This window comes from Protopterus annectens, chromosome 12.part0, assembly GCF_019279795.1.
Source record: "Protopterus annectens isolate FY-2018-M chromosome 12.part0, PAN1.0, whole genome shotgun sequence".
Taxonomy (NCBI): domain Eukaryota; kingdom Metazoa; phylum Chordata; order Ceratodontiformes; family Protopteridae; genus Protopterus; species Protopterus annectens.
The window spans coordinates 1261641908-1261669360 of NC_056746.1; the positions used below are offsets into that span (position 1 = coordinate 1261641908).

Consider the following 27453-nt stretch of genomic DNA (forward strand, 5'->3'; position numbering starts at 1 on the left):
CGTTGAAGGCATCCAAGTAAGTAGGCAGAAAAGGGGAGTTGCTAAAGGGGAGGGTGATTCCATTTGCAGCAGTTCAAAGTACTTTTTTTTGGTGTCAGTTATTTGGGAAGTATCCCATTTAAAGTAATGTCCTCAAGGGAAGAGTCCCCCTCCACAGATTCCTCATCCGGAGAGTAATATTCCTGGGGGGAGGCAATCTGGGAAACATAAGAAATGGACTCTTCTGATGATGAGAAAGAAGAGTCATGTTGTTCTTCCCTGACTTGAGGGGTCATGGATGGGAAAGAAGAAGCAGAGACCGGCCTAGGGCTCAGAAGAGGCAGAGTGGAGGTGGCTGAGGCTGAAGGCCTAAGGGCCATTAAGGCCTGCATGAAAGAAGTGAAGGCTTGCCAATCCGGTGCGACTTCTGAAGTGGTGGAGGTATGTTTAGTTTTCTGCTTCTTTTTGGCAGGAGAGGAAGTAAAGAGTTTCCTGGTGTCGGGTCTGGAGATTAGCACATCCGAAGTCTGTATCCCAGCCGGAGGTACACCCGAAACTGATTCCCCCTCGACCTCGATGGGCGTTGATGTCTGAATGAGCTCTGAGGATGTGCCGGTTGTCGGCTGTGAAACGGCCGCCTCGTGGGAATCGCTGCAGTCGACGGATCCTCTGAGCGCTCCTCAACCCCTAGATCTTGGCGGTGCGTCGGGAAGCGGTGTGGCAGGCGAAGAAGGTCTAGGAACCTTGGCCTTGTGCAAAGGTTCAGGTGCGGCCTCCAGTGCAGGATCCATCCTAAGGGCGAACGGCTTAAGGTGTTGGTTCTCAAGGTAGAGATTTAATGCGGCTAGATGGCTGCACAAGGTCTTAGGCACAGACGATTGACAAATAGCGCAGGAGGAGTGATGGTGTTCCCAGCCTAGGCAAAAAACCACACCTGTCATGGGCGTCCTTATGGGGTATATGGTGCTTGCACTGGCACTTTCCCTTTTTTCCTGACATCAGCTAAAGGCTACAACAACCAAGCCTTAGCTAGAACAATTGTCAAAAATAAGAACATTAGTAACCCAATGAACTACTTATCTGTAAGATGCGACATCTGTGAACAGATCGTACGATGCGAATATCGTCTGCGGCTGAAAAGTTCTGAGGATTGTGCGTACAGACTTCATAATTAAGGCCCCTGGTTTATGGCCCTATGTGTGACGTCCCACGCACACTGCAACAGCCAAGCTGAAGCCTGCAACAGCCAAGCTGAAGCCTTTGTATAGAAGCCGATGTATGAGTCGCCTGAGGGCAGGAAATCCCACATCTAGAATACTACAACATAGGAGTAGCAGGACATTGGGTGATTAGAGGAGATAAGCTGGGGCAGTGGGAATGTCGATATAAAATAGAATGAATGATTTGCAGCTGAGACATGAGGAGCTGGTGGGATAGTTCTAGCCAGTTAAGGTGTTTTAGAGAGAGGCAGTGATGGGATTTATACGTTTGGTGGGCTGCGAATCTGGCTACTTTGTTATAGGTTGATTCAAGTTTGGTGAGGTGAGAGGAGTTGAGATTAGTAAGAATTTGAGAGCTGTACAATAGACTAGGTAGTAGGTAGGCATGAGAGAGGGTTAATTTTGCTTTGTTAGTGAGAAACTTTATTTCTGTAAAGCAGGCACAATTTTAGATGCGTCTTGCGATACAGATATTATCATGATAGTCAAACTTAAGTTGGTCATCTACTATGATGCCTAAGAGTTTAGTGCTGGATTCAACTTTGATAGGAGTGTTGTTGAGAGGCAGTATAGAGTAGGTAGGTTTAAGGTGGTTAAGATTTTTAGGTAAAAAGAATAGGAGTTTTGTTTTGTTTGGGTTCAGTATTAGTAGGTTGTTAGACAGCCAGGTTTCAACTGAGTTAAAGGATGCCTGGGTGGTTGAAATGAGTTCAGAGGGGGTGTCATCAATGGTGATGATTGTGGAGTCATCTGCATATTGTACCAGAGATGACTGGGGCATGAAGTATAGAGTAAATCAGTAAAGATATCAAAAAGTAATGGGCTAAGAATAGAGCCTTGGGGGACTCCCATTTTTACTGCGAGAGAAGGGGAGAGGACAGAAATCCATCTCACTGATGGTGTCGATCTGTGAGGCAGATAGAAAACCAAGCAACTGTAGAAGTGGAGAAGTTAAGGTTAGTCAGTTTAATCAGAAGTGAGTAAAAGGTCTAAGAAAAGGCAACTGTCTCTCCTGAAAAATAGTGTTTAGGAAAGATATTAGAGCAGTAGTAGTACTGTGTTTGGGGCGAAAGCCATGCTGTGTGAGTGTGAGGTTTCCTGTCGGAAGTATTGTATGACTTGCTCGTGTATGCATTTTTCCAGTACTTTAGTCCTTCAGATTACACGACTGGGCTTGAAGGGTGGTGATGTGACCAATTTCACTAAGTTATCACAGTCTAAATGGATAGCTGATTTATAGGCAGATCATTTTCCAGGTTTAAATGGTGTTTTTCCCTTAAAGCCAATTCTAAAGGGGGTGCAAACTTTTTAATTTAATTTTTTAATTGATGTTTGGTGATTGGTTCTTATGTATTTAAAAAAGGAATAGTATTTTGTGATGCTGAATCTGATGAAGGGCTTTTGGAGCCTGAAAGCGCTAATTCTTCATTATTGGTTTTAATAAAGTTTCATGTCACTTTTATGGTATACAGCGTGATGGTCCTCCCCTGCTGCTTTTTTATCTGCATTTCTATTTTCTGCTGGTTTGGACCTTCAACTTTCTTGGGTTGCTTGGATTTGATTCCTGTTCTTTTACTCACCTAAGACACGCACATGGCTGGTGTTAATGCAACTGGTGGTCGAGACTCTGGAACTGGATTATAGACCTATTACTCCTATGACTAGATTCTTTATGGAGCAAACTAAGAGGATGGTTTTTAATGACAATAATCCCTTTATGTCTACGAGTTTTACCAATCCTACACTGATGAATTCACCCTCTAGTCAGGATAAGGTGTTCAATGAACTGTTTTGGGACTTTGAAAATGTTATTTACAAGCTGAAGCATCTGCAGTGGCAACACCTTCATTTAGAGGCGTGCCTACACTTTAAAGTGGTACTAAGGGGTCTGTGTATTATGAGAATGCTGAGATAATGGAAACCACCTTTCCTGAACTCTTGGCGCAATAGCAGAAAATACTGAGACTAGCTTCAGGTACATGCATCTTTTACTTGAGTTTTTTTGAGCCTCAGGACAGATTGTCGCAAACGGCCACAGAACGAAAACCAGGTGAGACAGAAACCAAGTTCTCTAATGATTTTTATTTATCTAAAATGGGCAATTTATTCTACATGGTGAACTTGTATGAAACTAAGCTACAGCAAATTAAAATGAAAAAAAAAAAAATAGAAGAGGGATTATGATGACTAAGAGAGGAGAGATTTTTGTTTTGGCCTCAGCTAATAAGAAACATGATTCTGTGACTTTCATTACAGTTTGTGAGGATCAGATTACTGAATTTATACAGAATGACAAGAAGAGAGGATTTCAAAATGTATCCCATGCTGAAAGAGTGGCTTTGAAAGAGCTTATGAGCAAAAAAAGATATTGTAATTTAGACCTGCTGATAAGGGGGGAGCTGCTGTTGTGATGGATCGATGTTACTATTAAGACAAGATGAAACAGTTGTTATTGTGAGGAGCAGACCTATTGTAAAATTTCCACAAAGGATACTATGAAAATAAGTGAAGGAGTTATGCAGAAACTGTAAGCTTTGTTTTATGTTCGTATTATAACCAAGGAGATGTACGAAATTTTTTTTCTGGTAGAACATCCGGTTATTCCCGTTATAAAAGGATTACCAAAGTTCCCTAAGAACTTGGGAGAACCTCCCTTTACACCGGCTGTGTTGGGGAGGGGGTGGGTTACTGAATGCATTTTCCAGTGGCTAGAAAAGCACTTGGGTTTAGCTTTGCTGCTAGCTCCGGCAGTGTTAAGGGATTCAGCACATTTTGTCATGCTTCATGCAGACCTCAGGTTCCTAAAAGGGTTACTTGATGGCAACACTGGATCTTAATAGTTTGTTTACAGTTATTCCCAATGATTTTGGTTGATGGCTCTTAGGAGCTTTCTGCAGAAACATGGACAAGGGAATGAACAGTGATTATTACAAACTGATTTACGTTTACAGCTAGTCTTCGAGAATGTTGTGTCTTTCGGCTTTTCCCAGTTAGGGGTCGCCACAGCGGAACTCTGGTCCGCTAATGATTGGTAGTTGATTTTTACGTGCCGAGTTACCAGCTCTGACAGACAACCTTCAATGAAGGTACGCCCATTCATGCATGTCTTCACGCAGAAGACGCTCAAGCTGAGAATTGAACCGGACAGCGTCTTACTGTGAGGGGACAACGCTACCACAGCACCACCACCGCTGTACAGCTAGTCTTCGAGAATAATGTCTTTTTATTTTATGACCAGCAGTTCTTTTGACAATGGTGGAGTGTTGCCTAGGTACTGCGGTTGCCAATACATATGTCAATCTTTTTCTGGCCAACTGGGAAGATGAAACAGTACTTGGTCAACATAATCCATGAAAGGATCATTTGGCTTTTAATAGGAGGTTTGTGGATGATGCATTTATTTTGTGGGATGGTACACGAGACCCTAACCTCCTTTAAGCAGTATTTGGAAGCTAGTGTTACCATGGATTTTCTTGATGTTAAAATATACATGAGCAGGTTTGGTAACAGAAATAAAGATTTTTAAAAAACCTTGCTGGAAAAACAGTTTGCTTGCCAGGGATAGTATGCATCCTAAACATGTATTTCCCAATATAGTCAAAGGACAAATGCTTTGTACTTCATGGTTATGTACTGAGGATGGTGTATTTGGAGAAGAAATGATTAAGCTTTGTACTTGCTTTGAAGATGAAGTTGCAGAAAATTGGAACTGAATGCGCTGGCCTCGCATGGGGAGGCTGTAAGGAACTCTACTGGGCAGATCTGGTATAAAACTCCAAGACGGCAGTCATCTGCTAGACGGCCAGGGAAGTTGGTTTGGATCACGCACCTTTGAGACCAACTTTAAAATATAATAATATTAAAGATATTTGTATCATCATCAGGAATAACGAAGATTTTATTAACTAACTGCAATCCAAAGGAGCTTGTTGGGAAAACACCATCTTTCAGATTCAGGAATAATTTGAGCAGGAAGAGTTTGCTATGTAAAGATATTTAGCCTGTAAGACCCCCCACTTTTTTTTTTTTTTTTTTTACAACTAAAAAGGTTGGTGCTTATACATGTGGATATTGCAAAGCGTAAGTATATTAATTTGAAGGGCTGTTTTTGTCATCTGGTGACACAGAAGACATACCGGCCAGGTTTGTATGCAACCTGCAACACTGAAAATGTTGTTTATCTTGCCAGCTGCTTATGATGTAATTGTTTTTATATAGAAAAAATGAACAGGACACTTAAAGAGCACATCCTACAGCATGTTAGTGACATCAGACTTTCTACTTTTTTCTAGTAGAAATCCGATTACCCTACATGCCAACAATAATCCGGGCCAAGGATTTACTCTTTTCATCCTTCATATTACACGACTGAGCTTGAGGGGTGATGATATGACCAATTTCACTGAGTTACCGGAGTCTAAATGAACAGCTGATTTAAAGGCAGATCATTTTCCAGGTCTGAATGGTGTTTTTCCCTTAAAGCTGATTCTAAAGGGGTGTAAACTTTTTAATTGAATTGTTTAACAGATGTTTGGTGACTAGTTCATATGTATTTAAAAAGGGAATAGTATTTTGTGATGCTGAATCTGATGAAGGGCTTTTAGAGCCTGAAATCACTAATTCTTCGTTATTGGTTTTAATAAAGTTTCGTTTCACTTTTATGGTATACAGTGTGGTGGTCCCCCTTGGCTGCTTTTTTATCTGCATTTCTATTTTCTGCTGGTTTGCACCTTCAGCATTCTTGGGTTGTTTGTATCTGATTTGGTAAACAAATGTCAAATAAATAACTAAATAAATCTGTTTATACTAGATGTTCACCAAAGGTGGCTTATTTTTTCAGCAGGGCCTAGTTTTAATCTGGCAGGTACAGCAGAGTCTATACAGTTCCTAAAATGATTATACAGGTCATTTGTGTACATGTCTGCATAGGAGTTAATATTGCCTGTGACTGCAGGGGGTACAGAACTTTGTACACCATCACTTAGTAGGTTGTAGTTTGCTTTGGAGATGTTCCTTAGTTTTTTTGCTATTTTGGGGGTGTGGGGAACAACAGTTTCTTCGAAATGAGACTGAATTATCAGGGAGGGTATCACACAGGGGGCAGTGCAATGATGACCCATGTTGGTGAGTATTATGTCAAGGACATTACAGCCCTGTGTGGCGGTGTAGACCATCTGTTTCGGAGCATTTACACTGACAAAGACCAGGAACCTCTGGGTGATTTTTTTTTTTTTGTTACAAGAAACATCTTTTTTAAATTATGTATGACACAGACAACATTACATGTGCTTATATATATATATATATATATATATATATATATATATATATATATATATATATATATATATATATATAAACAAACCATAATGACACAATCTCAGTTGCAAACATTATACATTCCAAACCGTGCCAACACAACTACAAACATTACACATCACTTCTAACATATCCAGTCGCTGTCAGTCAACCACTACATAGCTCACTCAAATCCTGCTTTCTTTTAAACCTTGTTCCTCCTTTGCATGTACTGATCCCACATTTCCAATTTTTTCCCTTATGCAATTTGCTCTTACCTTTTTCTAAAGATCTCAGTTCCAGTTGTTTTATCTCTGTTACTATATTTGCTGCTTCTAGTAAAGTTGGTTTAGACTCTGATTTCCATTTTCTAGTAATTGCTTTTTTGGCAGCCATCATTAGACTCAGCGAGGCTTTACTATGCCTACGCAATTCTGATTCTGTATCACAGCTCAAAAAAATAATTTCTCTAGTTACTGCAGTTTGTTCACCCAGCATCTCTGACAGAGCAGTGTGCAAGAAATCTTTAAAGTCTGCCAACTCATACACTCCCAGAAAACATGTTCTCAAGTTACCTCTTTCTTCCCCATCACACCTCCAATATTTGCGGTATACCTGAAGAAACTCTGAGTGAGCATGTTTGAGCTCATGTACGTCACCCAGTCAATAAAAGGATGACTGAAATCTTCCATGACTAAGGTGCTGGGCTGCATGGCAAGTGGCTCCAGTAGGTCCAGGTAGGCATTGTGCTTTTCTTGGTTCATGGAGGGGGACCTATAGCTAGCAATGATGTGGGTAGGCTGTTTTGCCTACAGTTAATTGGGCATGGAAAAGTTCGAGACTGTTGTACTGCTTGACTAATCTCAAGGTGTACTTAGCTTTAATGAAAAGGGATACACCTCCACCGTTGTTTCTTTCAAGCTCACTTTCGGGTCTGAATGTGTGGAAGGCACTGTAGCCTTGCACAGCCGGGGTGCTCTCAACAGCCTTGAACCATATTTCAGTGACTGCACAGATGTCAGCATCTTCCAAGGTGAGGAGTGCTTCCAGGGAGTGCAGCTTCGTGTTTAGACTCCTAGCATTAAGCAGCAAAACCTTGAGTTTGTCTCAAGTGGCTTTTGCTATGTTGGAAATTTTGCCGTTTTGACACTACCTAAAAAGGCACTATGGGGGAGGCAAGCACCTTAACCAGTACCTGAAAGCAGAGGGTACACACAGGTGCAGACCACCTCTGGCAAAGCTGTGTGGACTGTTGAACACATCTTCCAAGGCTGACAAATACTGGATCCTCCTGGACTGACACCAGAAGCTGTTTTTGTCTGTGTTCATTTTTATTTTTAATTAATTATATTTGTTTACTGGGAAAGTCTGACTGGGACAGAGTGCATTTTCAGCAGAGGCCCAGGGAAAAATGCAGAAGACGCAAGTCTTTGGAATGTAGAAGGAAACTCATGTGAATGCAGGCAGGACATGCAGACTCCGCACAGAAGGCACCCCAGCTGGTAATCAAACCGGATAACCTCTTTCTGTGAGGTGACAATGCTAACCACTACACCCATTTTACCCGAGAATTGTGTTACAATCTCCTGGAACGCTTTTTAGGTTGACAATGTAGACTAGTGAACATTAAAGGAAGCATATAGAATTCCTCAGCTAAGTACATGAGACAATTGAGTCAAAAACACTGTAGAAATATACTTGCATTAAGTTTGCTGCACCAGAAGGAAAAGCTCTTCCACTCTGACCAATAAAACTTCCTGGCTATTTAAAAGAACATAACCATCTGAAGAAAAAAAAATGGACACCAGCTAGGAATCAAGATTTGTTTCCATCTTGTGGAGTTGTGTGTACAGCACGGGTGTTTGCACATCCTTCCAATTAAGCCAGAAGACTGCCCCTCAGAAAGAGATGATGAAACTGACGCACCCAATTCTTGAGAGAGAAAATACAGTTGTGTTAAGACCTTACTATAACTTTAGACACAAGTATATTCACTTCTGCAGTGCTGAAGCTTTGGACTCCTATCTCAATGGTGAACTCGCTTCTAGAGCTCTTCACCCTGCCTCCTCTGGGCCCATCAGACTCCCTTCCACATGGACATCAGTAGCATAAAGGAATGCTGGCTGACACCATCTTCTGATCTTTCTTGCCTTGGATGAAGAAGTTAAGTACAAAGGTGCCATGGCATAACCCATCCTCAGATGACACAACTTTAGTGGAAACTAATCTGAGGACCCCCAAAACTGCTTGGCCAGGATATCACTATGATCTGGGGAGAAAAAGGTGTCTGAAAGCACAGTTGTGTACACTTACCATAAATGTAGATGCTAGAGTGTATTCACTGTTGCAGTCCTTACAAAATGGGTTATCTGGCTCCCGGTAGCCCACAGTCGGCAAGAATACCAAAGTCCTTGGTATATGACATCTGCTGCCTTTGGTTTAAGCCTGAAATCAGGTACAAACGGAGGCAGCCAATGCCATTTTCTCAGTTTTTCTTGCCTTGTCAGGAGCCCCCCCCCCCCCCCCCCCCAAAAAAAAAAGGTTAGACCAGGAAAAGAAAAAATCCAGTCTGTGCCCTAGGAAAAAAGGGGGATGGAAGGGGGGGAAACCAGGACTGCAACAGTGAATACACTCGAACATCTACATTTATAGTAAATGTACACAACTGTACTATGTTTGTGTTTCACTGCTGCAGTCCTTACAAAATGGGTTGATTCCCAAAGCCCAGGAAAAAAAAAAGGGAGGAGGAAACCCCACTGATTAAGGGTTGGTCAGGATGCCCTGCAACACTGCAGTGGCAAAACCAGCCCTGGACTTAGAAAAGAAGGGTAAATTGTAATGTTTAGTGAAAGTGTGGATAGAAGTCCAGGTAGCTGCTTCCAGGATGTCCTTAGTAGGTACACCTCTTAAAAAAGCTGCTGAGGTAGAGGCTGCTCTAGCAGAATGGGTCCTAATACTCTGTGGAGGAACCTTGCCATGCTGTAAGTAACAAAAGTGAATACAATGAGCAATCCACTTAGAAATAGTATGTTTAGAAATAGCTTTGCCCTGAGCTCCAGGAGCAAAACTGACCAACAACTTGTCTGACTTTCAAAAAGGTTTAGTCCTGTCCAGGTAAAATCTAAGCTGTCTATGCACATCCAGGGAATGCAGTAACCTTTCTCCTCTATTCTGATGATTAGCGAAGAAGGTAGGCAAGGTGGATAGACTGGTTAAGAGTCAGGCTAGAAGCCACCTTAGGCATAAAAGAGGGATTAGTTCAAAGAGAAACCCGATGCACATGGAAGGTGATAAAAGGCTCTACTGCCATTAAGCCTGCAGCTCAGACACTCTCCTAGCTGAAACAATGGTCAAGAGAAAGGCAGTTTTCCAGGAGAGAAACTTCAAATCTACCGAGGTAGCAGGTTCAAAGGGAGGCAGAGTAAGTTTCTCAAGTACAAAATTAAGATCCCAAGCAGGAGTAGGTGCCCTTCTGGGAGGCTTTAAATTGCTAGCTCCCCTGAGGAACTGTTTCATCAAGGGATAAGAGAAAATGGGTTGCTCAAAGGAACAATGAGCAGAAATAGCTGAAGCATGAATCTTGACAGAAGAGAAGGAAAGTCCACCATTAAGCAAGACTGCCAGACAGTCAAGAATAAGAGGAAGAGTAGGTTGAGATGGGTCTTCCCCTCTAGTCTGCATCCAAATGGAGAATCTTTTCCACTTATCTGCGTAAGATTTCCTAGTGCCAGGCCTCCTGGCCTAACGTAGGACCTCAACTACCTGTTGGGAAAGAGTTAAATTATGAGCCAGGCTGCCAAATGCAGTCTCTGAAGGTGAGGATGCATTACCCCCCCCCCCACCCCACCCGAACCAAGAGATCTGGTATCAGGGGAAGATGCCAAGGCTAAGACTGGGAGACACTGCAAAGAAGTGGATACCAATGCTGCCTGGGCCAGTCTGGAGCTATGATAATGGCCCTTGGTTTTTCGTCCCTTATCTTTAACAGCACTCTGGGAAGAAGAGGCAATGGAGGGAATGCATAGATTGACAGCTGTGTCCAGGGGAAGGACAGAACATCCACTTTCCAAGCATTGTCGTGATGATCCCTGGTGCAAAAGGTTGGAAAAAGGTGGCTGGTCGGAGATGAAAAGAGATCCACCTGGGGAGTGCTCAAACGCTGAATGATGCGATAGAAGATGGTCTTGTTTAGTTGCCACTCGTGAGGATCCAGGACTGCCTACTCAACCGGTCTGCCAAGGTATTGAGCCTTCCTGGAAGAAACTGAGCTATCAGATGAATGCCTATGGAAGCTGCCATGGACCATAGCATCACGCTTTGTCTGCACAGGGGGTAAGAGTAAGTCCCTCCCTGCTTGTTGATGTACCATGACTGTGGTGTTGTCTGTCCTGACTAGAAGAGTACCAGGAGAGAGAAGATGCTTGAAAGCCATCAAGGCCTGCTGGACTGCCATCAATTCCTTCAGATTTATGTGCAAATGAACTTCTTGATAGCTCCAAGTCCCCTGAATGCATCTGCCCTCTAGATGTGCTCCCCAAGCGTAGTCCGAGGCATCTGTGGTGAGAGTCCGGCTGGCAGGAGGTGGACAAATAGGCAGGCCTTTGTTCTGTGCACAGGCCATCGCCCACCAAAGGAACTCCATCTGCAGGCAGGGAATCAGAGGAAGAATCAAGTCTAAATCCTGAGTGTGTTGACACCAAAGGTTTTGAGGTACCACTGTATTTTCCTCATATGCAGTCTGGCATATGGAATCATCAGAATACATGAAGCCATGAATCCCAGGGCTTGCAGGAACTGCCTTGCAGAGAGCTGGGTCATGCTTGCCAAATTCATGAAGTAATTCAAAAGATCCATTTGTTTCTCTTGAGGGAGGGATACCATCTGGGCAGCTGTGTTCAGACTCGCTCCCAGGAATACAATCTCCCTGGTGGGTACCAATTTTGACGACTTTTCGTTGACTGTGTAGCCCAAAGAGGTGAGAAGGTTTTTTACAAAGTCCAAAACCTTTAGAAGTTGTTCTGGAGAGTTTGCCTGAATAAGACAATCGTCCAAGTAAGGGTAAATTTGAATGTTTCTTTGCCTGCAAAAGGCAATGACTGGAGCCAGGCATTTTGTAAAAACTCTGGGAGCAGTAGATAAGCCAAAGGGCAGTGCAGAGAATTGAAGCTCCTGTTGCCCACCCTGAAGCGAAGGAACTGCCTGCAGCTTTCCCTTATTGGGATGTGCAGGTAAGCTTCTTTGAGATCCAAAGTCACCAGCAGGAATCCTTGGTCAGCATTGGCAGCAACTGCTGAAGCGTGAGCATTTTGAACTTCGGAATCACAAGAAAAGCATTTAGAATGGACAAATCCAGAATAGCGCGCCAGGTGCCCCCCTTTTTTGGGAACCAGGAAAAGTCTTAAGTAGAAACCCTGGTCTATCTGTAGTGCAGGAACTGGCTCTATTGCTCCCAGGTTTAGCCAAGAAGAAACTTGTTTTTCTGCTTCTGCCCTTTGAAGTGGGGGAATATCTGGGTATCCTTGAAGGACCGGGAAGGTGCGAAAGGAGAATATGTAGCCTTGGGATACTATTTTAAGCACCCATTTGTCATCCGTGATAGTGTGCCAGACATCTGCAAAAATGGCTAACCTTCCCCCCAAAGGAAACCCTGGGCCTGCAGAAGCAAGCAGGGGAAGGCCGGAGTCACTGAGAATGCTTGCTTTGGGAAGTTTGCTTAGAACTCCTCGATTATGATGAAGAAACCTGCCAGTGCTTAGCCTTTTGAGGGGGTGGAAGTCTGTCCCTTAGAAGACCTGTAACCCCTAGACCTAGTGCGACCCCCATTTACTAGGGTCAGGAAAAATCCAGTTCTTAGAAGGGTAATGCCTACTAAAATGAAGAGGCTGAACTTGCAGAAAATCCTTAACAATTTGCATAGATTTAGCCTTATCCTCCAACTTTTTCAACACCTCTTCTACTTTGCTACCAAAAAGATTGTCCTTGTGCAAAGGGCACATCCAGTAATTTAGATTTGACAGGTTCAGAAAAGGGCTGTTCCCTGAGCCGAACATGTCTTCTAATAACAGAACCAGTGGCCGCTGCACTGCAAGAAGCCTCCAAAGTGTCAAAACCACAATGTAGAGAATGTTTAGTGACAAGAATGGCAGAATTCAAAAAAATCTTGCATGCCCTTACTCTCCATCAGGGAAGGAACACCAGCAATTTCAGCCTTAATGGTCTCCAAAGTATGCTGTTGATACTTAAGCATATGAAAGAGACAATTAACAGACCTAACAGCCTGGGTGGAAGTAGTATAAACCTTTTTACCCCATCTATCTAAGGCCCTAGATTCCCTGTCAGAAGGAACAGGATTTTTAGCAACCGTGGCTTTAACACCCTTAGGGCCCTGAGAAATAATCTCACGATCAGCAGTAGGATTCTTGAAAAGGAACTGATGAGAATCAGGAACTCTATAATACCTGTGTCAGGCTTCTTGGAAGCAGGAGGAACAGAAGTAGGACTCAAAGAATTTTCCATGAAAACATCATCAACAACTTCCAAAACCGGAGGGACAGCCAAAGGCTTATGCTGTGGCAAATCCAAGAACTCTCTAATCCGCTTCTTAGACTGAGGGTAGTCCTGACTTTCCCATTTGAAATGCTCCCTAAGAGTATTCAGAGTATCTCCAAAAAAAAATCTTCTGGAAGGGAGGCAGAAGGGATGGAGTCTTCTGTATCAGAATCCTCAAAACCAGAAAAAAGCTGAGAGTTTCCTTCTTCATCAGCAGAGATGCTGGAAACCTCAGAGTCTGAGGCAGACAAAATTTGAGGGGGCAATTCCCTAGCCCTCTTAGAAGGAGGTGGCTGAGAGCCCCTGGTAAGAGTCAAGAGATCACTAGCCATCTTAACCATCTGAGACTGAGGCATTTGAGGGGAGGCCGGCGCCTGCTTTGGAGTAAATTTTCGGCTGGAAGGTCTGCTAGAAAGCCGGAGGGACTCGGGAGGTCTAGCTACTGCAGAAGTGTGAAATCGAGGTCGTTGGTCTGGATCTGGTCTCCAGTCGGAGAAGAGAGGCCTCAGACTCCGGCGCCTGCTTAGTGGCTCCAGATCCATCAGAGGTGGCGACTAACAGAGGGTACGAAGACGAGGTGGAAGCCTGCAGAATGGAGGACTCAGAAAAGGTCTCCGCAGACTCCTGCTGCTGAAGAACCGCGACTGCAGGGGCAAAGAAAGCGCCTCACTGGCTACCACTGGGCCGACAACCAACTTAACAGGGATGTCGTCGGTCAATTTGACCCGAAGTCTGTCACGGTCCTTATCCTTGCACTTCTTAGGAACATCCGAAGTCGGGAGACCAGAAGACGTCATACCGACGAACTTAGGCCAAACTCCGAAATGCTTGAACAAGATCCTAGCTCTACGGGGAATGGTACGCAGGTTGAAAGAAGCACAGAGAACGCAATTAGGGACATCATGCTCAAGGCCCAAGCAAGTAATACAATAGGACTGAAAATCACGGTGCTGAATCCGTTTTCCACAGGCAAGACAGTTATTAGCTTTCTCCGACATTCGTTAAAGCAAGAAAAGAGGGTCCCCAACGGGGTACTTATCTGAGGATGTCTTCAACTAAACAGTCGGAATAAATAAGAAGGTACTTGGCCGACCGGCACTCATGCAAAATGCTTCTGCTTCGGGCTCCATGGCAAGAAAGACTGAGGAAATGGCGTTGCTGCCTCCATTTGTACCTGACATCAGGCTTAAACCGAAGGCAGCCGACATCATATACCAAGGACTTTGGTATTCTGTCCGACTGTGGGCTACCGGGAGCCGGAAAACCCATTTTGTAAGGACTACAACAGTGAAACACGATGAACATCAGGTGGTTGCCAACACAACTGTAATATGTTCATCTTAACATTCACTGTTGGAAGTGCTAACTCTTTGGAATGCTTCCAGAGCTTAAGGACCAGCTTTTACTCTCCTTCTCACTAGGTAAAAAATGGAACTCTCTGCCTACTTCACTTAGGACTATACCCAACACTGAATCCTTCAAAACTCAACTTTTTCTTCACCTATCCTCCAAATGGAAATGCTCCTGCTTTCACCCCACTTAAATTCCATAGGGACTCCTAACTAAGCACCCCTACTCCTACTCCACTATACTCTCATACTTATTCTAATTTCTCAAAATACCTACAACTAACAGACTAAGTGACTGTAAGCATATAAATATTGATTAAAAAAAAAAAAAAAAAAAAAACAAATCTGCCATCAAGTTCTCTGCAACTCTCAAATGTATTAACCCTACTTGTTTTTACAAACTATATTGTATGTATTTTTACTTTGTAACCTTTATTTGCATTGTGTAACCTATATTGTATTTTACTGTTCTTGGAGCTTTTCTCCCCAGGCCTCCACTGAAAATGGGCACTTCATGGCCCAGTGGACTTCCCCGGTAATCAAACTGAAATAAATAAATAAATGTCTGGCCACTGGAGGTGTCATGGGGACAAACACTGCAGAACGACTGTGAAAAAACAAACAAACAAACAAAAAAAAAAAACGGCCTGGCCCTGGAAGCACTGCACATTGGCCAGTGGAGGTGCCACAGGGACCAACACTGCAGAATGACCGTGAAAACAAAAAACTGCCTGGCCCTGGAAGCACTGCATGTTTTAGTGTGTGGAGGCTATCAGCTTTAAAGACAAAAGTGATTGCTGATCCCTCTAAGAAAGGCAGTGCTAACTGCAGTGACCCTTGTGAAATGAGCCCTCACATGCACTGCAATTGTCTTACCATGATGGCATTACCAGAAGCAGAAACGATGTGCTCTGATAATGGTCTGCACGCTAATCAGTCACATCGCTGTCTTCCGAAAATGGCAAGTAATTGATAAGACTTCCTGATGAGCTTCGTTTTGTCTAAATAAAATATTAGCAGTTTGCAGACATCCAGTGAATGCAGGAGTCCTTCACACTTGTTCTGTGATGATGAGGAAAAATACAGGAAGGTGAATAAACTGTTCAAAGACAGCTCTGTCACATCCATTAAGCATGAAGGAAAAGAAAAGCCTTAAGTGAGAAACTGTCCTTGTTGAAGAGCTGAATATTCTCTCGCATACAAGGGCCTTCAGCTCTGAAATCCTACTACCAGTGGTTAATGTCAATAGCAATGTTATCTTTCCATACTGAACAATGGAAACAGCCTCAAAATGGGGTGAGATAAGTTTCACCAAACAAAGTAATTTCTCTCTGGGGTGGGGGTGGGGGTTTGCAATGCAAAGTACAGTTTTGTACCTACCATAAATGTAGATGTCCGAGAGGAATGCATCTGCAGTCCTTACAAATGGGTTGTCCTGTCGTCAGGCAGCCCTTCGGTCGGCCGGATTCCAAAGTCTGGGTCTGGCTTCGGCTGATGTCGCACTTCACCCGACGTCATTGCGGCAGTTCTTCGGGTATAAAGGCAGCAGCCGACGCCATTTTCCTCAGTGTTTCTTGCCCCAGATGCCAGGTGCCCTCCTGGATGGCTAAATTTGGATAAATGCCAAATAGTAGAGAGCAAACACACAAAATAAGCATGTATGTACATATATACAAACAAATACACCATAATAGATCCCCCCCAAGCTAGCTGAAGATTGGTAAGTACCCTAGGAGTACCTCAGAGGGGAAGGAGGGTGGGTAATCCTGACTGCAGATGCATTCCTCTCGGACATCTACATTTATGGTAGGTACAAAACTGTACTATGTCCTTCAAGGATGCATCTGCAGTCCTTACAAATGGGTAGAATACCATAGCTAGACTAGGGGAGGAGGAAATGAGAGTAGATTATGGTGTAGTCAGTATCCCTTGCAAAACAGCAGTGGCAAAACCAGCACGGGATCTAGAGTATAAAGGTAAATTATAATGCTTGGCAAATGTATGCACGGAGGTCCAAGTAGCAGCCTCTATAATGTCCTTGGTAGCCACTCCTCGTAAGAAAGCTGTGGTAGTGGCTGTAGCCCTTGTGGAGTGAGGCCTGATGTTCTCTGGAGTTTTCTTTCCATGGTAGGAGTAACAAAATCTAATGCAATTTCCTATCCATTTGGAGATTGTCTGTTTAGAAATTGGTTTTCCTTCCTTTCCTGTTGCATATGCTACCAGAAGCTGGTCAGTTTTTCTATTGTTTTTTGTCCTGTCCAGGTAGTAGCGTAATTGTCTGTGTACATCCAAGGTATGCAAGAGTTTTTCTCCCCTGTTCTGTGGATTGGGGAAGAATGAAGGAAGGTGGATAGCCTGATTTAAAGAGACTCTGGATACCACCTTAGGCATAAATGTAGGCTTTGTTCTCAAGGACACTCTATCTTGATGGAAGATCAGGAAGGGTTGTACTGCCATTAATGCCTGTAGTTCAGAGACCCTTCTTGCTGAAGTTATTGCCAGCAGGAAAGCAGTCTTCCAGGATAAGTATTGCAATTCTGCTGTAGCTGCTGGTTCGAAAGGAGGTAGAGTCAGTTTTTCTAGCACAAAGTTCAAGTCCCATGCTGGCAATGGAGGTTTCCTGGGAGGTTTTACATTTTTAATTCCTCTCAGAAACTGTCTGAGCAGAGGATGCGAGAAGACAGGAGGATCTAAGCTGTATTCAGCTGAAATAGCTGATGCATGTATCTTGATGGAGGAATAGGACAGGCCTGTATGAAAGAGCTCCGCCAAGTACTCCAGGATGTTGGCTATGTTCACCAGTGTCACATCATGCCCCTTTGCAGTACTCCAGATGAGATATCTTTTCCATTTTGCTGCATAATTCTTTCTTGTTGAAGGTCTACGAGCCTCCGGGATTATGTCTTTAACCCTTTGGGATAAATTTGGGTTAATTGCTGTTATGTAATGTTCCAGGCAGTTAGCTGCAGTTTTTAGGTTTGGATGCAGGATGTTGTAGTTGTTCTGTGTCAGCAGTAATGGGATCAGGGGCAGTGTCCATATTTGCTCCCGAGACATGCTCCTCAGCAGTGGATACCAATGTTGTCTTGGCCAGTCTGGGGCTATCAGAATGATCCTCGGACGTTCCTCTTTGATCTTGAGAAGCACCTTGTGCATCAAAGGAAGTGGTGGGAATGCGTATGCTGTCAGGTTTTTCCAACTGAAGGATAGTGAGTCCACCTTCCAAGCTAGTGGGTGGTAAGTCCTTGTGCAGAATTTCTTCAACTGGTGGTTGAGTGGGGATGCAAACAAGTCTATTTCTGGTAATCCCCATTCTCTTGTGATGGTTTTGAAGATGTCCGGATGCAGCATCCATTCGTGGGCATCTGTTGTAGTTCTGCTTAATATGTCTGCTAGAATGTTTTCCTTCCCTGGTAGGTAAATTGCCTGTAATTGAATGTTGCAGCTCAGAGCCACATCCCATAGGTCCAGTGCCAACCGGCATAGAGGGTATGAGTGTGTGCCTCCCTGTTTGTTGATGTACCACATAACTGTGGTGTTGTCTGTCCTTATCATCAACTGGCCTTCGTGGAGAATAGGTTTGAATGCTTGGATTGCCAATTTTACTGCCATCATTTCTTTTAGATTTATGTGCAGATGCAGCTGGTCTTGAGTCCATAGGCCTTGAATGCACTTGCCCATCATGTGTGCCCCCCAACCGAGGTCTGAGGCATCTGTCGTGATGGTTTGGTTTGGTTGACTTTTGGAGAAGGGCAGTCCTGTGTTTGATTGACAGGCCCGAGCCCACCATAAGAACTCTTGCTTCAGGCATGGGATCATTGGAATTTTGGTTTCTAGGCTGTGCTTGTGTTGAGACCACAAATTCTTTAGGTACCACTGTAGCTTTCTCATATGCAGCCTGGCATGAGGGAGCAGTATTATGCAGGATGCCATGAAGCCTAGAGCTTGTAGCACTTTTCTTGCAGTTAGATGGCTCTGCTTTGTTAATGCCGAGAAGTAGAGAGGAAGTTGCTCTTTCTTTTCTGTGGTTAGAAATGCCATTTGTTTTGATGTGTCCAATTCTGCACCCAGAAAGGTTATTCTTTGGGATGGAGTCAGCCTTGACTTTTTTGTATTGACTGTATATCCCAGGGCTTGCAGCAGGTAAATGACTCTTTGTAAGTCTCCTGTTAGTTTGTTTTTGTTGTCCGCTTGTATCAGGCAGTCATCCAGGTAGGGATAGATTTGAATTCCCTGAAGTCTGCAATGAGCGATTACTGATGCCAGGCATTTCGTGAACACTCTGGGCGCAGTAGATAAGCCAAAGGGCAATGCTGAGAATTGATAATGCTCTGATCCTGCAAGAAATCTGAGGTATCTTCTGCAAATTGGTCTTATGGGGACGTGCAGGTATGCCTCCTTGAGATCTAGAGTTACCAGCCAAGACTCCTTGCCCAGCATGGGAAGAAGCTGCTGTAGGGTCAGCATTTTGAATTTTGGAACAATGAGGAATGTGTTTAAAGCGGACAGGTCTAGAATAGGCCTCCATTTGTTTTTCTTTCTTGGTACCAGGAAGAGCCTGGAGTAAAATCCCTTTCCTTGCTCGGTAAATGGTACCTTTTCCACAGCTCTCATTCTTAATAATGGAGATATTTGTTTTAGAGCTTCTGTCCTTTGAGAAGGTGGAAGGTTTGGCATTCCTCTCTTTCCTGGTAGTGTATGGAAATGGAACCTGTAACCTTTGTCTATAGTCTGCAAAATCCATTTTTCTCTTGTAATGCAGTGCCAGTTTTTTGAAAATAATGTTAACTTTCCGCCTAAGGGTGCTTGTAGTTGTTCCCTGGTAGGCGGTGCCACCGCCAAGTCACTGCGATTGAGTTGTTGTAGTGGTGGTGGCTGTATCGGTGCCTCGTTGGTTGTTACCCTGCCACTGGCGACCCCTGTAGGCACCCCTGGATTGGTTTCTGCCTCTAGAGCGCCTATTCCTGCCTCTTTGTGTCTTAGAGGAGTCCGGAAAGGACCAATTCTTGGAGGGCCAGTTCCTGCTAAACCTTGGAGGTTGAACTTGTAAGAAATCTTTGACTGTTTGCACAGATTTTGCTTTCTCTTCCATCTTTTTTAGTACCTGCTGTGCGGGGGCACCAAATAAATTGACCTTGTCCATAGGTGCATCCAAAAGCTTAGATTTGACATGGTCTGGTAATGCCTGTTCTTTCAACCATGCATGCCTCCTGATAACTGTGCCAGTCATGGCTGATCTAAAGGAAGCCTCCAGTGCATCATAGCCACATTTTAAAGAATGGTTACTAACTTGCTGTATGTTATGTAACATTTCTTGAATATACTTTTTATCAAAAGATTCTTCAGAGGACAGCTTTTTAGTCAACTGGTCAAGCATAAACTCTTGATATTGAATCATATGAAATTGGCAGTTCAAAGCTCTAGCTGACAAAGTAGCAGAGGTGTAAACTTTTTTACCCCATCTCTCTAAGGACCTGGAATCCCTTTCAGAGGGGAGGGGGTTTTTAGAAGTAGCAGTTGCTACAGCTTTAGGGCCCTGTGAGATAGTCTCTGGATCTGCAAAAGGAGCCTTATATAAGTGGTGATGAGTGTCCGGGACCCTGTAGTACCTATCGGGCTTAGCAGGGGCTGGAGGTAAAGTATCAGGAGCAGTGCAAGCATCATTAAATGCATCATCAACAACAGATAGAACTGGAGGTATAGCTAAGGGCCTATGCTGTGGCAAGTGTAGGAAGGTCCTAAGCCTTTTTCTAGAATCTGAGAAATCTTGGCCCTGCCACTGAAATTGTTCCCTCATAGCATGCAAGGTTTCCCCAAAGGAAAATTCCTCAGGAGGAGAGGCTGAAGGGATGGACTCCTCAGCATCGGAGTCTTCGTAAGGAGAATAAGAAGCCTCAGGAGGGTCTGTATGATCTGAGTCATCAGAGGAATCATCTGTGGCTACAGGCTCAGGGGGCTCTGCTCTAGGCCTCTTTTCTGGAGGAGTGAGAGAGGCCCTGTCTGGATGAGGCTGGGCTCCACGAATTAAAGAGATGAGATCCTCTGCCAAAGAAAGCATATGGGAGCTGGAGCTGGGCCTGTGAGAGGGGGGCTTGGCAGGCACAGGTTTTGATGCTTTGGCTGCTTTAGCCCTGGCAAAGGCCTTAATAGACATAGCTGGAGGAGGCCTAGCAGCTCCACGTGCAGGGGTGGAAATATCTAGGGGAATGGTGTCTGACAAATCCTGTGAAATCGCAACAGAAGGTTGAGTTTCAGAAGCCGTTTCTACCAGGTTAGAAGAGGCCTCGGTAGAAGGCAAGTTATCGGCTGAAGAAAGAACCGCTTGCTCGGTTTCGGCCGAAGCCGAGACACTCGTGGTTTGCTTAACCGCGGTTTCGGCGGTAACCGCGGACCGCGAGTGTCGGTCCTTTTCTTTGCGTTTTTTGGTAATTTGCGTAGTCGGAGGATCCGACGGCATAATGTAGGCAAAATCGGAGCCGAAAATCTGTTCAGCAAAGTCCGAGCGACGTCTCAGCGTCCGTCGGTTAAAAGAAGCACAGGCTAGACAAGCTGCTACGTCGTGGTCTGGGCCTAAACAATGTATGCAGTAGGAGTGGAAATCTTTATGAGGTATTTGTTTCCTACAAGATAAACAGTTATTAACTTTCTCTGACATCGGCTGAGGCAAGAAAGAGTCCCCAACGGGGTACTTAGCTTTATAGAAGTCTTCGAAGTAGTATTCGGTAGTAGTAATCTCTGGATCTGACCGACCGGCACTTGCGAACAGCTTCTGCTTCGGGCGCCGCGCGGCAAGAAAGACTGGGGAAAATGGCGTCGGCTGCTGCCTTTATACCCGAAGAACTGCCGCAATGACGTCGGGTGAAGTGCGACATCAGCCGAAGCCAGACCCAGACTTTGGAATCCGGCCGACCGAAGGGCTGCCTGACGACAGGACAACCCATTTGTAAGGACTGTAGATGCATCCTTGAAGGACATCATCCCTTTAGGAAAATACATAACTGGCAAAAGGGAATAAAAGAGATGGGTCTAGTGGCAGACAAGCTTAAATGTCAGAGGCAGCAACTCTAGTGAGGCAAAGGGTAACACCTGTTCTGTAGAGGTCTGATGAGTAAGGAATGACCAGCTACACCTAGGTAGAATTTGAGTCTGGGTTTTTGTTGCATTTCTGCAGAGAGAAACCCTTTCCACTTAAGAATGATTTCTACATACTAGGTTTCCTGTCCCCTGGCCTCCCTCAAGGTGATCAAGTCCTCAGAAAACACAAGCCTGAAAGGGAAGAGTGCTAAATCATCTCATTCTCTTGGGTTGGGGTTAATTATGGTTAATGGAACTGCATGCAGAGGTACCCACACCACCTCAGCCCCTCTCAGGCTGAAGCAGGAGACAAAATCAATGCTGCCTGGGCCAAAATGGAGTTAGTGAGCTATAATAGCATTACTGGCCTTAATCTATCTTCTGCTGCAGCCTGGGGATTAAAAGTATTGCAGGGAAAATATATAGAAAATGACCTGGCTAGGTAATGCAGAAGACATCCGTTTCTCAGGCCCAGTTGCTGCAGCCTGGTACAGCATTTGTGCAACTGATCATTTTCTGGAGAAGCTAAAAGGTCTACATGTGGCACACCCCACTTGTTGACCAAGTCCAAAACTACAACCCTGTTGAGAATCCATTTGTAAAGTCTGCTTCTGCTCTGCTCACCTCATCTATCAACAAATTATCTTGGTATATAATGTGCGGGTCACTATTATTTATGCGAAAGTTCAGAATTTCGAACACTGCGTTATCGATAGCCTAATGTCAAAAAGGCCAAATCCTGAAAACACGGAACAGTGATTTTTTTCCTAGGGGGGAAAGAAATCACTGGGCCGTTTTCGTGACTTTGTCATTTCCTCCACTGACCTCGGAGTTGGTATATTTACGTCAGGGGGTGTGGGGGGCACAGCCCCCCACATTTGGGGGTGTGGCGTGCAAAGCCCCCCCACTTTATTTTGTGTTTTTTTTTTGTTTGTTTTGCAGACCAGCAAATTTTTTCCCTAAGAAAAAAATTGCTGTTTCGTGTGTTCGGAATTTGGGCTTTTCGACATGAAGCTGTCGTTAAAGGCATGTTCGAAATTCTGAATGTTCGGTTATATAATAGGGAAGCATAATGTGCAGTATCCTGAAGGTCATGTATGACTCTAGGACCATTTCCACTGCCGGCAATTCTAGTCTGCACAACACGCAAGAAAGGGTATCCGCTTGCCTGATGATTAATTCATCAGTATGGTACTGCCCATTTCGATGTACCATATCCCTGTTGCTATATAGGCCTTGAATACTTTGACAGCTACAATCACTACCATCGTTGTTTTTATGTTGTTAGACCTTCTGAAGACCCTATCTCAAATCCTCTGGACCCTTGTCTGCCATACATGCACCCCACAGGCCTAGCACACGGCGTCTGTAGTGAACACCTGGGATGCTGGTGGTACCAAGATTGGTATGAATTCAATTTAACCTACAGCAAGGAGTATCCCTTCCCTCAGGCAAGGTCCCCTTTTTACCCCAATACATCTCCAAGCAAAATCGTACCTTAGCAAGAGAGTTCTGGAGTTTAAGGTCCCCTGGCAACACTTCATATGAAGAAAGTGCAACAGTACCTGAAAAACAGGTGATGTCAGCACGAACAGATCCTGCAGAACAACAGAATGGGGCCAAAGGAACCTAAAGATACAAAAAGACCTTGTAAGAAATGCTTTCTGTTAAGTTTACATCTTGCCTCCAGAAACATCACTTGTTTCAATGGAGCAAGGTGCAACTTTGGAAGTTTTAGGGAAAATCCCAGGAGAGGAAGCAATTTACAGCACTGACAGCCTCTTGTTTTTCCCTTCAGGGCCGTAGCCTATTTTGGGACTGGGGGCGTTGCTTCAGTGTGTGGATGATTTAATACTCATTCCAAGCTGTAAAGATCCAAAACAGGCCTCAGTGTTCCCTCCAACATATGCACACCCTTTGACTAGGAACAGTGTGAAGTAAAATTTTATATGGCTCTCTGAGACAGCAAGTCTGTTGGGTAGAGTGGGGATGAAGTGGTATAGGGGGGGGAGGGGTTAGCTTTGTGAAATCATAGCTACTCCCTTTGACTTTCATGACCATAAGGAACCCCAAGCACCTTTCCCTGGTTAGCATGACGTTTTTTCTGTAACAGCCTTTCTTGCCCTTTTGTGGTAGTTTCTAACCTATATAGGTGAAGAGGTATGAAAAAAAAAAAAAGATCCTTGATAAATTACAAAACTGGTGGAAAGGGAAAGAAATGTAAACACCTTTCACTGCAAGGAGGTCCAAAAGGTTGTTCCTTGTCCAGGCTGGCATTGAGAAGTTCTGCTTTTACAGGCTCTGAGAGTGGCCAAGTCCTCAGTCAGGCATACCTCCTAACCACAGACATTAATGCAGCTGCCCTGCCATGATCCATCCACAGCATTACAGCCTCAATTCATAGAGTGCGTGGCGACCTGCGAACTGAGGCTGCACATGCCAAGCATCTTCTTCTTTAAGCTATTACCCTCTATCCCCACTACCTTTTGTCTCAAGTAGCTAAGGAGGAGACACGCAAAACTTTAGCATGCAAGGCTGGATATTTAAGGCCCTAGTAGCAGGTTAGGTGAGGCTGATTCATCCAAAAGCAGTTTAGGATGATGTTCTCATTGCCATGGGGAACAGTGTTTCTGGATGCAACCACATCAGATTCCCTTCTGGAATCCCAGAAAACCACTGATGGATTAGTGAGACTATTCTTACACAGACGTTTGTGACGATTATAAACTCTATAGAGACAGATGGCTTCATAGGAGAAGAGGGCTGAGAATCTGGCTGCACAGATGCACTACTAAAGGCATCATTAAAAGTCTTCTTCATTCTGTGAAATGTATTCTCAAATGAGACATCCTACAAAGACGAAACAAAGGACAAGGCCTCCTCACTATCTGACAGTAAGAAAGAGCGGGCAGACATTTGGCAAACATATTCCAAGTCGTCCACCTTTAAGTCTAAGGAATCCAAACTCCTTTTTTGCAGAGGGGACTTCTGACACAAAGTTCATCAGAGGCTGACTGAGCTTAAAGTCCTCAAACAACTTGTAGAGATCAGTGGGAGAGCCTAAGAGGTGGAAGGAATGAAGGCCTACTCTGCCAAGGCCTTCATTTTGGCTTTGATGTCTTGCTTCTGTGTTTAGCAGTGGGGACTGCCTTGGAAGTCTAGGTTTGCAGACTGACACCAGGTAACTCAATCCAGTCTTCTTTGATCCTCCTTACGCATAAACAGAAACAAGAGTATAAGTCCAGATAATATCACTTTAGCTAGCAGATCTAGGAGACTCTCTCTCGGATACCCTCCCTGTGGGAGGAATAGACACACCTTGTTGAAGTTTCCAGGAGTTTATTCAGTTAAGTAGGTAGATGGCAGATTAATGCATTAGAACAGGAACACTGGTCCATCTGCCTACTTAACTGAATAAACTCCTGGAAACTTCAATAAGGTGTCTTTATTCCTTCCACGTGGAGGGTATCTCAGAGAGAGAGAGAGTGTCTCCTAGATCTGCTAGCTAAAGTGATTTTATCTGGGCTTGTCTTTATACTCGTCACCCTCTTTGTCACAGGTGGGACACTAGACTTCACTTGAGCCTTCTAGATTGCCTATGTTTCTTATGCATAAGCAGTGTGGGGTACCTCCTTCCTCTGTGTTAATCATGATCAGACATCTGAACCCAAAGCCTTCAGGATGGGCATTAAGGCCAACCAATAGGAAAAGGTTTTGGCTTGCAAGTATGTGCTCCAGGCTGACAAGTGTGTGTGCCCTCCACAGGGATCATGCTACAGGCTTTGGCACTAATCAATGGCAGGTTTGGGAGCTATGAAGGCACTTCATAGACAATGGTGACTGGGCCTAGGGGCTCACCAACTTTGTTGTGGTGTAACAGGCCTTCCAAATTTTCTTCTCCCCTGGATTAGGTAATTCGTGCTTGTACTTCTCTTGTGTCTCTCATAGCCCGCACTCGCTTAGGTCATACTTTGGACATACGACACACGATGAAGGCAACAAGGTTTTGGTAAGTTGGCCAGATGGATGGCTGTCCTTGGCAGGATATCCTAAAATATAGTAACCCTGCAACAGTGATCCAAGGAACGACATCAAGGATAACCTCTTCTCTCCTAATGAAACTAGAATGGAGAAGCACACAAAAGATGATGACCTATAATGCATTTGAAATTCCCCATTGCCATAAATCTTGTAGAATGCATCCTCCTGGCAAAACACACACTTTTTTTTTTTTTTTTAACTGCCCTAAGATTCTTTTATCCTCCTTGCTCAAGAACCATCAATCACTCCCACTGGTCTTGAGCTCATCTGTTCTCCCACAATGGGTTTCTCCAGGATACAGTGAAAGCTGCCAAAATGGGCCACTATCCAGAAAGCTACTGAAGTTGTCTTGTGTTGAGACCTGCAGCTGCAAGCTATGAAGGTGTTTCCACTATATTTAATTTTGCCCCTAGGTGGCTGGGGGGTACTTCAGTTAAAGTGAGGGATAAATACACCCTTCTCATGCATGCAGGTGGTTTATTATCATATGTTCAACTCAAACTCAGTTGAATGGACTTTTGTCGAACACAGAAATTCGAACACGGTAATGTCGAACACCAAAAGCCAACCTAGGAACGGGTTTTAACATGGGTCGAGATAGGGGAGAGGTTTGTAGTTCGGCAATAACAGTAAACACCTATCTCGACCCATGTTAAAACTGTTCTTAGGTTGGCTTTTGGTGTTCGACATTACCGTTTTCGAATTTCCGTGCTCGACAAAAGTGCAGTCGACTGAGTTCGAGTCGAACATATGATAGTAAACCATGCAGGTATGTGCTTTCACACCCACACTAATGAAAGCGACCACCACTTGGGTAGCATCACACCCACATCTTTCAGTCTTCTGCATTTTGTTGCCTGCACGGCTCCACCTGCTGGTAGTGGAATGGCAACCAGGACCACATCTCTCCCCTGGATAGGTAAGGCAACGTTGGCTACTCTCTTCTACTCTCACCTCCAAGTCACTTTTCAGCTTTGGATCACCTGGGAAACAGTCTTGCCTTATCACTCAAAGTCATGCAGCCAGATTTACTCCAGAATGAATATATATCTGACTGGATAAAAAAAATTAATAACTGCTTGCCATTGCTATCAGTTGCCAAGTCTGCTTGTACAGGTATGGAATGAGGGAAGAAGAGCACTGTGCAAACCGCTGAACATACTTTTAGCCTTCAAAACCTTTTATACAACTTGGTGTATAAGAAATTGTTTCAATTTTTTTCTTCTTCTTCCAAACACCCTCTGACAGAAATAGCCAGAAGGGTACTCTTTCTCTCTCCCTGAAGCAGCTTGTATATTTAGTTAATTCTTTTCTGGGGTTTTCTACTTCCCTCTACAAGCAACAGTTCAGCCAGACAGTGAGGAAGGTTACCTACTGCTGTACTAATTGTGAGGATGAATCACCACATATCTTAAAAAGGTTAAGCCTACTCACTTGCAAGGACATTTAAAAGGGATGTATCATTATCAATACCTACTTAAACAGTGACTGTTTTTCAAATGTGTTTAAACATTCCTATAAGAATGTGTACTTCCAAAGAGTAAAAAAAAGTCAAATTTAGCCTCGGTGTGCAGTGCAACGTACGCAGTTTAGGTGGGAACCCTGCATGCTGACACTGGGCAACTTCTGAATAAAGCAACCATTTCTGATTAGAGCAGATTACGGTCTTGATGGCACTGCATATTTACATGGTTACTGTGGTAGATCATCTTGACATGTGTGCCCATAAACCATAAAAATGTAACTGTACTCTTTTCCTCTATAATACAAAGGATTTACTCTTCTCTGGTAGGAAGATACCAAAAATAATGAAAAAATGTTTGTGATGTCTTTGGTCATAATTATGCAATATGGAGAACGCTTCTTCAATATGCACACTGGGGGGGGGGTGACAACTATTTACAATTGGGAAGATGAATCATCATTTTACAGTACAGCCATAA

General features: G+C 44.0%; 1 protein-coding gene across 2 annotated transcripts in view; it reads right to left on the reverse strand.

Annotated features, from left to right (window-relative positions):
* NCOA6 (nuclear receptor coactivator 6) overlaps positions 1-27453 on the reverse strand; it is a 1393760-nt gene that overhangs the window by 205415 nt on the left and 1160892 nt on the right. The gene's annotated exons all lie outside the window — the stretch shown is intronic.